The following is a 15,528-nucleotide window of genomic DNA, read 5'->3' as shown; positions in this document are numbered from 1 at the left end:
AGGAAGTACCACATAAGCAAGACAATCATCCGACCAATGCTGTTCAAGCGAAAGAAAATGATGAGATCTTGAAGTTAATCCAGAGGAGTGAATACAACATTGTAGATCAATTACTACATACTCCGTCTAGGATATCTGTTCTTTCCCTGCTGTTGAGTTCTGAAGCTCATAGGGAAGCTCTACAGAAAGTTTTGGAACAAGCTTTCGTAGAACCAAGTGTTACAATAAGCCAATTCAACAACATCGTTGCCAACATCTCCGCCGGAACTAACCTAAGTTTCTGTGACGAAGATCTTCCTGAAGAAGGAGTAGACCATAATCTTCCACTTCACATCTCAGTTGGCTGCATGGGTGATACACTCACAGGAGTCCTAATAGACAATGGATCCTCTCTCAACGTCATGCCTAAATCAACATTATCAAGATTATCTTTCGAAGATTACCCTCTAAGAAAAAGTCATGTCATCGTCAAAGCATTTGATGGATCAAGGAAGTCAGTTTTCGGAGAAGTAGATCTTCCCATAACTATTGGACCTCAGACGTTCAAAATCACTTTCCAAGTTATGGACATTCCAGCACAATACAGTTGTTTGCTAGGTCGCCCATGGATTCATGAGGCTGGGGCAATTACTTCAACACTTCATCAGAAACTGAAGTTCATAAGAAATGACAAATTGGTAACCGTATGTGGAGAACGAGCTCTGATCGTCAGCAACCTGTCATCATTCTCCGACATAGAACCAAAAGAAGTTGTTGGAACTAAATTCCAAGCACTTTCCTTGGACAAAGGAAAGGGGAAAGCAGCGTCTATCTCTTCATACGAAGATGCAATCCAAGTTGTAAAAGATGGCACTACCAGTGGTTGGGGACACATTAATATTCCTACCAACAACAAGAACAGAACAGGAATTGGATTCTTTCCAACATCATCAAAAGCTATCCCAGGGATTGAGGTAGTTCTCCCTATTCAAGAAACTTTTTGCAGTGGAGGTTTTCTTCAACCTGTTCAACAAACAGTCAATACCATCGGTACGGAAAACACCGATGAAGAGGAATGGTTATCCTATCTTAACAAAGCAGGATACATCTCCCTACCAGAGTCTGATTCACCTTGCTGTTATCCGACTAAGGGATCTGAAAGTAAGACTCAACCAAGCAGTGATGAAGTTACTGACAGCTTCACCACCAGAAGTCATGGTTCATCAGAAGAAGTTCCTCCTATCCCCGAAGAGACTTGGGATACATTAGGAGAACCAAGCGGAAAATTCGACTACATGGTAAAATACTCCGCTCCTGAAAGTTCAAGAATCTCTCTTGAAGATATTGTTCCAACTGGATGGAACATTGATTATGAGTACCTCTCTCAGCCAAAAGAGATGTATGACCCTTGCTGTTCATCATCATCTACTGGTGAAATCATCATTGAGGATTATATCCCCAAGTCACCTTCCGAGGCTACGGATCTAGAGTTCACATATCTAGTCAATGCCATCTTGGGAGAAGAGCAAGGCCAAAATACAGAAGAGGACGATCTCGAAAGTGTCTCCGACAACGAGTCTCTCCATTCAGAAGATTGGAAGTTTCCTCAAAAGAAAGTTCGACATACTCCACTTGGAAATGGGTATGCTTACACCGCTCAGTCTGCTGAAGTAGAAGAAGATCGTCTGAGTGTTGCAAAGACAGTGGTTGGTAAATCAAGACCTACCACAGGCCAGCTTAAGCCTAAGGTTCCAGATTACTTAGTGCACAATGGGGTTCGCCACTACTGGACAGCTGTTGAAGTTTCAACTGTTGTTCGCACTCCTAAGTAGGAACTTTCACCGTTATTTTGTCCTCTCACCATAGCCCAGGGTGAAGAGATGTTTCATAGGGCTTTGCATTTTACTATTTCTTAGTTAAATGTCCCTCTTTGCTTCGCCCAAAGCAATAGAGTTTTGTTTTATAGGGTCTTTGTTTCAAGAAATGACTGTCCATAAATAAAAATGTCATTCTGTTCCTTCGTTTAGTTTTCCCTTTTCTTTTTTTCGGAAATTGGTAATCCTAAAAAACACCCTTAAAAAAACATCAAAAATATCATTAACTGCATACACCGAGTCTTCCCTCGTTGTCTAAAATAAAACTTATCACACATATGCAGATTAATCATAAAATACCCCGTTGAAACGTGCGACCGTATGACTTCTCCAAGCTTTGAGTTTCCTGTATTCGAGGCAGAGGAAGAAGAAGACGAAGAAATATCAAAGGAAATTTCACGGTTACTTCAACAAAAGGAAGAGGCCATTCAGCCATACAATGAGCCTCTAGAGATCATTAACCTTGGTTCCGATGGAAACAGGAAAGAGGTTAAGATTGGAGCTTCGCTCAGTTCAGAGATCAGAGAGAGTTTGATACAGCTGCTCAAAGAATTCTCAGATGTCTTCGCTTGGTCTTATCAGGATATGCCAGGGTTGGATACCAGTATAGTGGAGCATCACTTGCCAATAAAAGCAGAATGCCCTCCGGTCAAACAAAAATTAAGAAGAACTCATCCGGAGATGGCCATGAAAATCAAAGAGGAAGTTCAAAAGCAGATCAACGCAGGTTTCCTCGTCACTTCAGAATACCCTCAGTGGTTAGCTAACATTGTTCCCGTTCCTAAGAAAGACGGAAAAGTCCGCATGTGCGTCGACTACAGAGATTTGAACAAATCTAGCCCTAAGGATGATTTTCCTTTACCACATATTGATATGTTGGTGGACAGTACAGCAAAATCCAAAGTTTTCTCATTCATGGACGGATTTTCAGGATACAACCAAATCAAAATGGCACCTGAAGACATGGAAAAAACAGCTTTCATCACCCCCTGGGGCACGTTCTGCTATCGTGTTATGCCTTTTGGACTAAAGAACGCAGGGGCAACTTATCAAAGAGCCATGACTACGATTTTCCACGACATGATGCATAAGGAAGTGGAAGTCTATGTGGACGACATGATTGCCAAATCAGAAAATGAAGAAGATCACATACAGAATCTGACAAAGTTATTTCAACGCTTACAGAAGTTTCAGCTTCGCCTGAACCCCAACAAGTGCACCTTTGGTGTCTACTCAGGAAAACTCCTTGGTTTCATTGTCAGCAAACGAGGAATTGAAGTAGATCCAGACAAAGTCAAGGCAATTCAAGAAATGCCTTCACCCAAAACCGAGAAACAAGTTAGAGGATTTCTTGGACGTCTGAATTACATCTCGAGATTCATATATCTCATGACAGCAACTTGTGCTCCTATTTTCAAACTTCTACGGAAAAATCAAAGTTGCGTCTGGACAGACGATTGTCAGAAAGCGTTCGACAGCATTAAGGAATATCTGCTCGAACCACCCATCTTATCTCCTCCAGTGGAAGGAAGACCTTTGATAATGTACTTAACCGTCTTAGAAGACTCCATGGGTTGTGTCCTTGGACAACAAGACGAGACAAAGAGAAAAGAGCATGCCATCTACTACCTGAGTAAGAAATTCACTGACTGTGAATCCCGCTACTCCATGCTCGAGAAGACGTGTTGTGCTTTGGCCTGGGCTGCCAAGCGTCTCCGCCAGTACATGATTCGACATACTACTTGTTTGATCTCTCATATGGATCCAATCAAGTACATCTTTGAGAAGCCTGCCTTAACCGGGAGAATTGCCCGTTGGCAGATGTTGTTATCAGAATATGACATTGAGTATCACGCACAGAAAGCCGTGAAAGGAAGCATTCTAGCTGAGCACCTGGCTCACCACCCACTCAATGGTCATGAATCAACCAGTTTCGACTTTCCGGACGAGGACGTCATGTACCTCAAGATGAAAGATTACGACGAGCCACTACCAGACGAAGGACCTGAGATAGGATCCCAGTGGGGCTTAATCTTTGACGGAGCTGTCAATGCTTATGGACGAGGAATTGGGGCAGTCATTGTTACACCTCAGGGTACCCATATTCCATTTACTGCCAGATTAACTTTCAAATGCACAAACAATGAGGCCGAATATGAAGCTTGCATCATGGGTCTCGAAGAAGCCATGGATCTAAGAATCAAACACTTGGATGTATACGGAGATTCTGCTTTGGTCATCAATCAAATCAAAGGAGAATGGGAAACACGCCAACCAGGGCTAATTCCTTACAAAGACTACGCGAGAAGATTATTACCATTCTTCGACAGGGTAGATTTTCATCACATTCCTCGTGAAGAAAACAATTTGGCTGATGCATTAGCCACACTCTCTTCCATGATTAGGATAAATCATTGGAATGACATTCCTCGAATCAATGTTATGTGCCTGGATAGGCCCGCTCATGTTTTCACAGTAGAAGCGATTATCGACGACAAACCGTGGTATCACGACATTAAGAACTTTCTTCAAAAGCAAGAGTACCCTCTTGGGGCGTCAAAGAAAGATAGAAAGACTTTGAGAAAGTTAGCTTGTAGATTCTTCCTGAATCAAGATGTTCTGTACAAGAGAAACTTCGACATGGTTCTGCTCAGATGCGTTGACAGAAAAGAAGCAGAAATACTCATGAGAGAAATACATGAAGGTTCCTTTAGTACTCACACCAATGGACACACCATGACAAGGAAAATACTGAGAGCAGGATATTATTGGCTGACAATGGAGTCAGATTGCTACCAGTACGCAAAGAGGTGTCACAAATGCCAGATCTACGCCGATAAAATTCATGTGCCACCATCTCTTCTCAGCAAACTCTCTTCCCCTTGGCCTTTCTCCATGTGGGGAATCGACATGATTGGAATGATCGAACCAAAAGCGTCCAACGGACATCGCTTCATCTTGGTAGCCATAGACTATTTCACCAAATGGGTTGAAGCGGCTTCATATGCAAACGTTACAAGACAAGTTGTCGTCAGGTTTATCAAGAATCACATCATCTGTCGCTACGGCGTTCCTAGCAAGATAATCACTGACAATGGGTCAAATTTGAATAACAAAATGATGAAGGAGCTTTGTGAAAAATTCAAGATTGAACATCACAACTCATCTCCTTACAGACCAAAGATGAATGGAGCTGTAGAAGCAGCTAACAAAAACATCAAGAAAATCATTCAGAAGATGGTCATCACTTACAAAGATTGGCATGAAATGCTCCCGTATGCTCTTCATGGTTACCGTACATCAGTACGTACTTCGACTGGAGCAACTCCTTTCTCCCTTGTATATGGCATGGAGGCAGTCCTACCAATAGAGGTTGAGATTCCATCAATAAGAGTTTTGATGGAGGAAAAATTAACAGAAGCCGAGTGGTGTCAAAGCAGATTCGATGAATTGAACTTAATCGAAGAAAAGCGCCTGACAGCTTTATGCCACGGACAGCTATATCAACAAAGAATGAAGAAAGCTTTCGACAAAAAGGTTCGACCTCGCACAATCAAAGAAGGCGACCTTGTACTCAAAAAGATTCAATCTTTTCTCACAGATTCGAGAGGGAAATGGACTCCCAATTATGACGGCCCCTACGTGGTCAAGAGAGCTTTCTCAGGAGGTGCCTAAATACTCACGACTATGGATGGAGAAGAATTCACCCGTCCTGTGAACGTCGACGCAGTCAAAAAATACTTCGCCTAAATAATTAAAAGAACAGCTCGCTAAGTTGAAAACTCGCAAAGAGCGGCTTAGGCAAAAAAGAGCGTCTCGGTGAATCGAAAACCCGAAAGGGCGATTCAGGCAAAAATTAGAGACATAAAAAATATATATTAATCAATCCCGGTAGACTTAAAACCCGAAAGGGGTAGTTTACGCAAAAGTTAGGGATATATGGCAAGTAACTGTGTTTAGGACACACTTGATCATTCAAAATCCATAGCGGAGTATTCATCAGCAGTAGGTCATCTTCTACGAAGCACGAATACAGCGCAACTCGGAGTGGAAGGGAGAGATAACGGTCGTCACGTTTCATCGTAGCCCTTTTCCCGAAAATTACCAATTTCCAACTTTGTAAATACTCCATGGAATCAAGCATTTGGCTGATTACCATTCCATATATAATAATTTGAGCCTTGTGCTTTTCCTTTGCAATCTAGTCTTATTCAGTTTCTTGAAATGCATTTTTAAGTTTAAACAGTCATTTTTCTTGAAACAAATGTTTTCATAAAATAAAAATGAATTTACTTGCAAAAATAAAGGTGAAATTTCTTTCTAAGGTTTACAAACAATAGGAAGAATGCAAATAGTTGCTCCGAGAACGGTTGAGACTCCGGGAACCAAGATTTCCCCATGAGGTCGCTTTGCGAACATCTCCCGATGACGGATCTTTACTTCGATTCGTATTACTTACTTCGGACAGCGGACAACTGATAACCAGATATTCCCAAGAGAGTTCGAACTACAAGAGGAGGACATCTTCTGATCAACAAGAATTCAAGTCGTATCATAGGATTTTACATCCGCGACAATTCTATTCACATTCACTTTACATTTTATCATTGTCATAATATTCATGCATACATTACATCATAATTGCATAGCCGAATCAGGCTTTGATCCTGTAAATGCCTAAGTCATTGAGGCATGAACTCGAGTTTCCCCTGCAAGTTCCGGAGAAACTTTTTCCTTCGAAACAACAGTTCATACACAAGGATCTCACCAAGCAAGTCAACAGATGGTAGTCTCCCTCAAAGAGATAGTTTGTTCACTTTTGGAATTCCTCAGCCGAGATTCTCCTGCAGAGCGACATTCAACAGTCTTCTTCAGATAAGATAGTCTGCTTCGCATTTTGGAATTCCCTACAGGTTTGGTATTTCCCCAGCAAGGTCGAGAGATGCCACTTTTTCGTCAAAGAAAATAATTCAGAATCTCCCAGCATATCGACAAATGATTCCCCAGCAGAATCAGTGAATGGTAGTCTTCATCCAGAAGATAGTTCATGATCCTCAGCGGAGTCAACAAATGGTAGTCTTTCCCCAAGGAAAGACAGTTTGTCTGTTAAATACTCAAGAGATCGACAAATGGCAGTTTTTTCAAACAGTTTGTCTGTTTCAGGGATGTTTAATTCCCCACAGAGTCGATAAATGGTAGTTTTCCCCTTAGGAAAACAGTTTGTTGATTCCCCAGGCACCAGTCGACGAATGGCAGTTTTCACCCCGAAAACAGTTCGTCCGCCTTCAAACAAAGTCATTAGCCCCTCAAAAGAGCGCGGGCCCATATGACAATCTTTCAAAGATGCCAGGTCAAAAGGGAAGATGGTGAAGTTTCTTTATTACCGTCAAATGGTATCTCATCTCCAAGTGCTGATGAGAAGTTTGATGAGGAAACAAACCTTGAAGTTTCTTTATTACCATCAAATGGTATCTTACCTCCAAGTGCTGGTGAGAAGTTTGATGAGGAAACAACCCTCTGAAGTTTCTTTATTACCATCAAATGGTATCTTACCTCCAAGTGCTGGTGAGAAGTTTGATGAGGAAACAAACCTTTGAAGTTTCTTTATTACCATCAAATGGTATCTTACCTCCAAGTGCTGGTAAGAAGTTTGATGAGGAAACAACCCTCTGAAGTTTCTTTATTACCATCAAATGGTATCTCATCTCCAAGTGCTGATGAGAAGTTTGATGAGGAAACAACCCTCTGAAGTTTCTTTATTACCATCAAATGGTATCTCATCTCCAAGTGCTGATGAGAAGTTTGATGAGGAAACAAACCTTTGAAGTTTCTTTATTACCATCAAATGGTATCTCATCTCCAAGTGCTGATGAGAAGTTTGATGAGGAAACAACCCTCTGAAGTTTCTTTATTACCATCAAATGGTATCTTACCTCCAAGTGCTGGTAAGAAGTTTGATGAGGAAACAAACCGTTGGAAATTTTCTCTTTATCTGAGATATTGTCCAAACACAACTAAGACCAGTTTCGAGATATGGACATCCGAAACAAAGGGAGGTAGTTTACCTTTTTCTAAGTGTTAACACTTAGTTAAAAAAGATGGATTGCACATCCTACATTACCATCCATTCACCAGAATCCACATCAAGTATTTCTGCAGGAGTTTGTCTCCTCATCCCCCGCCAAGTGCGACAACGGGATCAAATCATGCAAAGATTTTATCATCTCAGGAGCGCCCAAAATTCGGGCATTCTTTGATATTTAAGTCTCTTTTACGCAGGAGAAATCGAGATCTCAATCTCTCTCCCTCCTGATAAAAGAAACTTAAATAGGGGCATCTGTCATACCCTAATTTTTAACCCCCATGAGATGACATATCTTCAGGATTTTCATCAAGTCAAAGCAAGTACCCAGAGCAGCCCGACATTCAATCGAGGGTGTTCAAAGACAAGAAAACTCAGGCAAAGGATCAATCAATAGAGAGATTAGTCTCTAATACAATAATAAGACTCAAAAGCCTCATTATTACACCTATGATTGATTAAGACACCCAGTCATCTAAGCACAGGATTACTTAGATCAACAGACTAGGGTTTGGAGCCTATCAAGGACTAAAATCAGGGATCACTTTTGGGAAACCCTAAAAAGCCCCAGGAGACCATTCAAAGACATAAATCATCTTCAAATAACTCACATGACAAGATCCACTGGACATTACACCTCAGTTCAAAGTCTACAGTCATCATTGTCCTCTGGTCGACAATTAGGGTTTTTGACCTAATTCACCAATATAGTTGACTTTTAATCAGGGCATGAATCCAAAACTCAAGACATGATTCAAGAGTCTCTACTACCTCAATATAATCCATTTACATCATTCATTTGAGGATAAGATCTTGTTTCTACACAAAAGTCCAAAAATTCACTTTGTCAGGCAAAAGTCAACTGTAGGGGATCACCTTTGACTTTTAAGGTTTTTGGTCAAAAAATGACTTTCAAAGATCAATATCATCAATATATGGATATTAAAGTCATTTGACCAAAGAAATTCAAAGAAATTCATCAAGGAGCAAAAAGTCGGGAATTAGGGTTTTTGAAGGCATGGTGAGAACTCAAAATTTCACCTACACAACTCAAAAAACTTCCAACATGAAAGTTGTAGATCTTGCAAAATAAAACAACATCTTACAAAGGAACTTTTTTCAAAAGATCAATCATTTATGAAGTTTTGGAAATTTTGAAGTTTAGGTCATAAACACTTAGAAATTTTTCTAAGTGTTTTAACCTAGTTTTCATCCAACTTTGGGCTCATTTTTCACAAATTTCCCAAATGATTCTGAAGAAGACATAAACTAATGATTTAAAGTAGATGTTTAGGGCTTTCCAAATTGTGTTCAACCTTCTCCAAATTCAATTTGAGCTAAGAGTTATGCTTGTTCAAAGTTGGCCTCATAAAGTAAAATTATAGGTCATGGACACTTTTGGACTTTGCAAATTTTGTGCAAATAACCTCTCTTATGGATGCTACACGACCCATAACACATCTGAAACCATGCCATGCATTCATTTTCACCATGCCATAAGAATTGAAGAAGATTCTAAAAACAAGAACATGTGATTATGTAATGATTACATTTGTGAATTTATGGCAAATTGATGAATCACCCAAGGAATCTTCTCATCAACCAATTAGAGCTCATTTCTGGCTCAGAATTGTCCCCTAAGATTAAACAAAATCGAGGGCTAGGGGATTGATCAAATGGAATCAAAATTCTCATCATTGCATAAGAGATACTTGCAAACTTCCTTCATGGCTAAGAAAGCAAATCAACTTCACTAAGGAAGCTCACTCCTCTGCAGCTATACTGATCCATTTGCCTATAAATACAGAGGCATTCCTCATTCAAAAACACACCAAAGCAACCATATTCCTTGCTTTCTCTTTCTCTTCTCATGTTCATTGTTTTTCAAAGTTCTTTGGCAAGAAGAATCGATTTCTTCAAACCAGAGCTCATCTTTGGGAAGTGAACATTCTAACATCTCAAGGGAGGTCATTTGAGGTGATCCAAGCACCTGGATCACTTCTGTAAGTGGAGGAACACCATTGTTGCTCTCACTTTGGAGCATTTGCAGTTGGAGGTCCATGGAGTAATTCAGGAGGTTCCGAGCCAAGCCAATCATCCAGGCACACTCCTCAGGTCATAGTGAAGCTAACCAGATGGCTGCAGCTCATCTGTAACCCGAGAATCAACACCCTCCATGTTCACTTGAAGCTGAAATCGAGGGAGGTCCATAGAACAATTCAGAAGGATTCAGGCTGCAATAAGCATTCAGTTAGCATCATTGTGTCTCAGGGAAGCTATTGAGATCATTCATTCAAGCCCAGGTGCTCTCCATCATCCTCACGACCTCCATTTTCAGAGGTAAGTTTCTGAACTCCACCTCTTTAATTTAAGCACTCTTCGTGGTAAAGCTCGATTCTATCTTGTTCAGTATCATCAGAGGATTGAAAACCCTCTATCATCATTCATTTATTCATCTTGTGCATCATTTAATTTTAAAATTAGGGTTTATGTGTTCTTCGTGTTCATAATGAAATTCGTTAGCTACACTTAGAATAAATGAATTCTGAGCCCATAATCATGTTCCTTGTCCAAAAACGAGTGAGATTGATGTTTACATCATGCCATTTAGTTGAGAAACCAGAGAGTTAGGAATTTGAAAATCTGAAGCTCGAGGAAGAAGATGAACATGGCGCGCGTAAAATTTGAATTTCCTGGCTTATCTGAAAATATAATATATTGGGTGTATATAGTTAACAAGCTGCGCGCGCATCTCAGTTGGTTAAGTTTTGAAATGTGATCATGAAGGGCGTGGGTTCGAACCTCTCTAGGGCCAAACCAATTTTTTAGCATCCATTTTCATTCTTTTTTTTATACAAACTTCACACAATTAATAAACTTATCAAATCAAATCATTTTCACTTCATTTTTCACACACTTGCTATTTAATATACTTACTTTGTGAATAATAAAAAAAATCATAAAAATATTATTTATTTCATGTATTTTAATTAGGTTTAAAATAGTATGTTTTAAATGTTTTCTTAAATACTTTAAAATATATATTTTCATTTTGTTTTAACCTAATTACTTTGTGAATAATTTTATGATAAAACCCTAATTATTTAGGTCTTAATTGGGTATAGATTTCATCTTTGCCTTAATTAAGTTGACTTTTGTCAATATTCAAAACTGTTTTCAATCTCTGATTAAACGGATGATTAAGGTTTTCAAACAACAAAACCTTGCATCATTCCAAATCATTTTTCAAATTGCTTTTACACCAGTACTGTAAAGTACTGGGCCTCTAATAGAGTGTAAGTCCCAAAAACCTTCTCTTCTTAGCTTGTTTTCAAAACTGTATTTTCAAAATCTTCTTTCTGTTTTCAAAACATTCTTCTGGTATTTGAAGGGCATTATTCCCGGTGAAACTCTTCAGATACCTATGTGACCTTTGTCCATCTTCACTTCTTCTGTTTTCAAAACCATTAACTGTTTATTATATAATATTCAACTGTTATCAACAAAACAACAAAAATTACTGTTGAGGCTCTGTACATACTTCTTCAATGGCCTCCACTCCATCCAGGTTAGGCTTTACAAGCTTTCAATTTACAGTATTTATTTAAATTACTGTCAAATATAAACTGTGCATATATTAGTTTAGAACTACGTTTGAGTACAAAACCCTAGGACCGTTAAACTATATATATATTATAGGAATATGACCTAGGATTGAGAATGTCTTCCCGGTGAAGGCTCTTTCCTAATTAGAGATCTGTAGTTCAAACCCCCAAGATGAATTATTCCCGGTGAAACATCTTGGCAAAAACCTTAGAATCCAAAAAAATAGGACACATCCACCCAAAGAGGAATTATTCCCGGTGAAACCTCTTACCCATTTGCTTAGAGCCAAAATAAGTTCAAAACCACAACGCTTTCTCTTGTGCTATAACAAGGACCCTCGATTAGCCTCCTCTTGGGCTTTGTACAAGGACCCACAGGCTTCTTAAAAGCATTTCCAGCTTCCTCTTGAGCTTGTATACAAGGACCCATCAGGTTTCTTATAAACATAGGAACAGGTCTTTAGTCACCTTTTAGCCTACCCTGGTGAGTTTCTTCCAATTTAAACCAGACTTTAAACAAGCTAAGTTTGTCTCAATTTTGCATTGAGTACACCTTTTGGAATGAGAGACATGGACAGTCTCTATCACCCTTATCTTCATCAATCTTCCTTAGCAGAGTCTAGGATCTATGTTTATTTTCTCCTCAGCATGAGTCAGCCTTCATCTTGGGCTTTAAACAAGAAGTCTCCACTAGATAATCTTTCTGCCAATCATTTCAATAAAATCCCCTGGAAAGGGTTAGCCTCCAAATCAATCCATCATTTCAATAAAATTCCCTGGAAAGGGTTAGCCTCCAAAGTCAATTAATAAAAATGTCAAAAAAAATAAAGATTCATTTCTCTTAGGAGATAATTTCCCCAAAAGAGTCAAAACCCCTGGAAAGGGTCAGCCTCCAAAAAACATGATAAAGTCAGTCTTTTACTAAATAATTTCTCCAGCTGAGTCAAAATCCCTGGAAAGGGTTAGCTTCCAAAGAAAAACAGTCTTTCAATAAATAAAATCTCCTCAGTAGAGTCAAAACCAACAAAAATAGTTAGCCTCAACCTTGGGCTTCATACAAGGCACCAAACAATAAAACTCCCCTGTCAAGAGTCAGCCTCAACCTTGGGCATTGTACAAGGCAGATAATAGAGTCTCCCCAGTAAGTTCTTCATCACTCAGTAGCCACAACCTTGGGCTTTGTACAAGGCAGATAAACCATATTTTCATGTGTCAAAGATTCCTAACACCTAGGATCTTTTCCCCATAGAGTCATCCATACTCAGTTTATTTAAGAGTCTGCCACAACCTTGGGCTTTGTACAAGGCAGAAAATAATGTTTTCCCTAGCTAGAGTCAGCCACAACCTTGGGCTTTGTACAAGGCACACAAAATAGAGTCATTCATAATCTCAAAAATTCAGTTATCCTCAGCAGTCAGCCACAACCTTGGGCTTTGTACAAGGCACACAAATAGAGTCTCCCTAAATAGAGTCAACCTCAATTCTGGGCTTTGTACAGAACACAAAAATACCCTGTAATTAATCCCCAGTGGAGTCATCTCCCAGAGTCAATAATAATTAATAAATCAATCAAAAAGCCTCAAGCTTGGGCCTCATTCAAGCCAGCTAAAGTCAAATCTTTCATATAGTAAACAGACATAGCTTATCTCTATAGAGAGATATTTTTACTACTCTACCACATTCAAACAAACAAACATTTCAATTTCAATTTCAATCAAAGTCTCCCATTTAGGACTCTGAAAGACATGCTCTGGCACATCCCCAGACTTGTACACTTTCCCTAATTTGGACGAGCATCTTTCTTTCATTTAAGAGGCATCTGACTGGCATACTTGCACACACAAGTAAGGTCCCCCTCTTGAATGAAATGAATCCAGTTATTCTGTCACTCCTTTAAATGTTTGTGGTAGAATAGTACAAATACCTCTCTGTAAAGATGATTTCATGTCTCTTTACTGTAAACAGAGATTAAATTCAAAGCTTCAACCTTGAGCTTCAAGCAAGGCACCAAAAACATTTAATTTCCCTAGTTAGTTCCCCGAACTACATTAAGCTCTGACTTCCACTAGGGATATGTAGGCATGAGGTTCACAAGGAATCTCAGCGAGCTAATAAAATACCAAAAATAGTCAGTCTGTCTATCTGTCTGTCTTTCTTTAATCAATTCAATTCTCTCTCCTAACACAAAGGAGAAACTTTCCCAATCATTAGCAGCAAACACAATCACAATGACACAGAGAAGGTTCCTGTAGAGTACTACAGATATGTAGGGTGTTTAAACACTTCTGTTATACCCCAAAATTTGCCCACTTCTTTTTTCAGGAAAGTTTCAATATGAAAATTAAGAGTCTCATATAAACATGGATTTTTTCAAAATATCCTGACATATGAAGAACTTGGTTTTCAGAATTTTTCTTACACAGTAACTTGGCTTACAGTGGAATTTATTCTTACGCAAACGCCAAATACTGTTCTTTACTTCACAAATACTATTTATTTATTTTACAGATAAATAGTACTAACACAGTTCATGCAGGGTTAAATCTTTTTGCAGGCGCAAAAGCAGGAAACTCACACTGTACTGGTAACAATTGTTTTTGTTTTCCCACTAACTTTTGTGCTATATTCCATTATTTTCAAAATCTTTTCAAATCTATCCTTTCAAATTCAAATCTCAACTTTATTCTATCCATCTCTCTTTTCCCAACAATACCTTACACTTTCTTTCAAATCTCACTACCACTCAAATTTCCTTTTGTACGGAATCACATCATTCCCCAACGTCTCTATCATCTTTCCATTCTATAAATACCTCTCATTCTTCCCACAAATCTCACATCAAATTCTAAATCATCTTTCAAATTTCTACTTCATCATCCATTTTCTTTCTTCTTTCCTAGCAAGAATGGCAAAATGGATAGAGACACTGTTTCTTACAGTCATCACCATTGCTACGGTGATCATGACTTTCTTCTGCCTACACAGTCCTGAGAAGTGTGGACCTGCAATGGTTGCATTCCCAATCCTCTACATGTTATTGATCATAGCATGGTTCATCAACCGTCATTTTTAAAATTTGTCGTGTTTCTTATTTTCTTAAACGTACCGTTTATTCGTCGTACTTTTCAATATAGTATGTAATATTTATACTGTCAGTATTAAATGTTGTACTAGTTGTCATAATATTGCTTAATTACTAAGATAATATTTTGTGTATTTTCTGCCAGTCAAATATTTCTATTTCTGTGCATTAAATAATTTTCAGGTTATTATCGGTAATTTTGCCCGCATACCGTAAATATCAGTTATTTATTATGTTTCTGTTTTCTAACAAGTCATGTAAATAAATTTTCATGCTTCACACCAAACAAAAACAAAAATAACAACACAAAAAAAAAAAAAAAAAAAAAAAAAAAAGAAAATTAACTTTGACAGTTGATTTTTTTCACTTTAACTGCTGCTTCAGTACACGAACAGTCAGTTGACAGACAAAACTGCTGACAGTACAATTCTCAGTGATTTGTACAATCAATCAAATCAATCATTCACAATTCAAATTTCCAAGATTTTTGTGTTAGAAGTCTTCTGAATATCACATGATTAGCAGAAACTCAACACTGCACAAAAATCAGGTACGCTTAACTGCCTCCTATACAGACAGTCCCTAATCAGGGTTTTTCTTGTTTTAACAGGAGCAACAAGTTTTTGAGAGCTCAAATGGATTTCATATACATCCATACATCTCAAAGTACCATCATACAAATTTTCAATCTCCAATCCAACGCCTCACACACGCAGCTACACCATGCTCCCTCAGTCAACTTCCACACTGAATAAGTATCCTTTTTTATTTTCTATTTTATTTTAATTTCTTTGATAAATTAATTAAAAATAGTTTAAAAATTCAAAAAATTCCCCAAAAAATATTTTAAACTTCTAAAATAATATATTATTTTCTGAAATAAAAATATTTTATTTTTCTTCAAAA

The sequence above is a fragment of the Vicia villosa genome, linkage group LG7, assembly GCF_029867415.1.
Source record: "Vicia villosa cultivar HV-30 ecotype Madison, WI linkage group LG7, Vvil1.0, whole genome shotgun sequence".
NCBI lineage: Eukaryota > Viridiplantae > Streptophyta > Magnoliopsida > Fabales > Fabaceae > Vicia > Vicia villosa.
Note: the sequence above shows the minus strand (reverse complement) of the source record.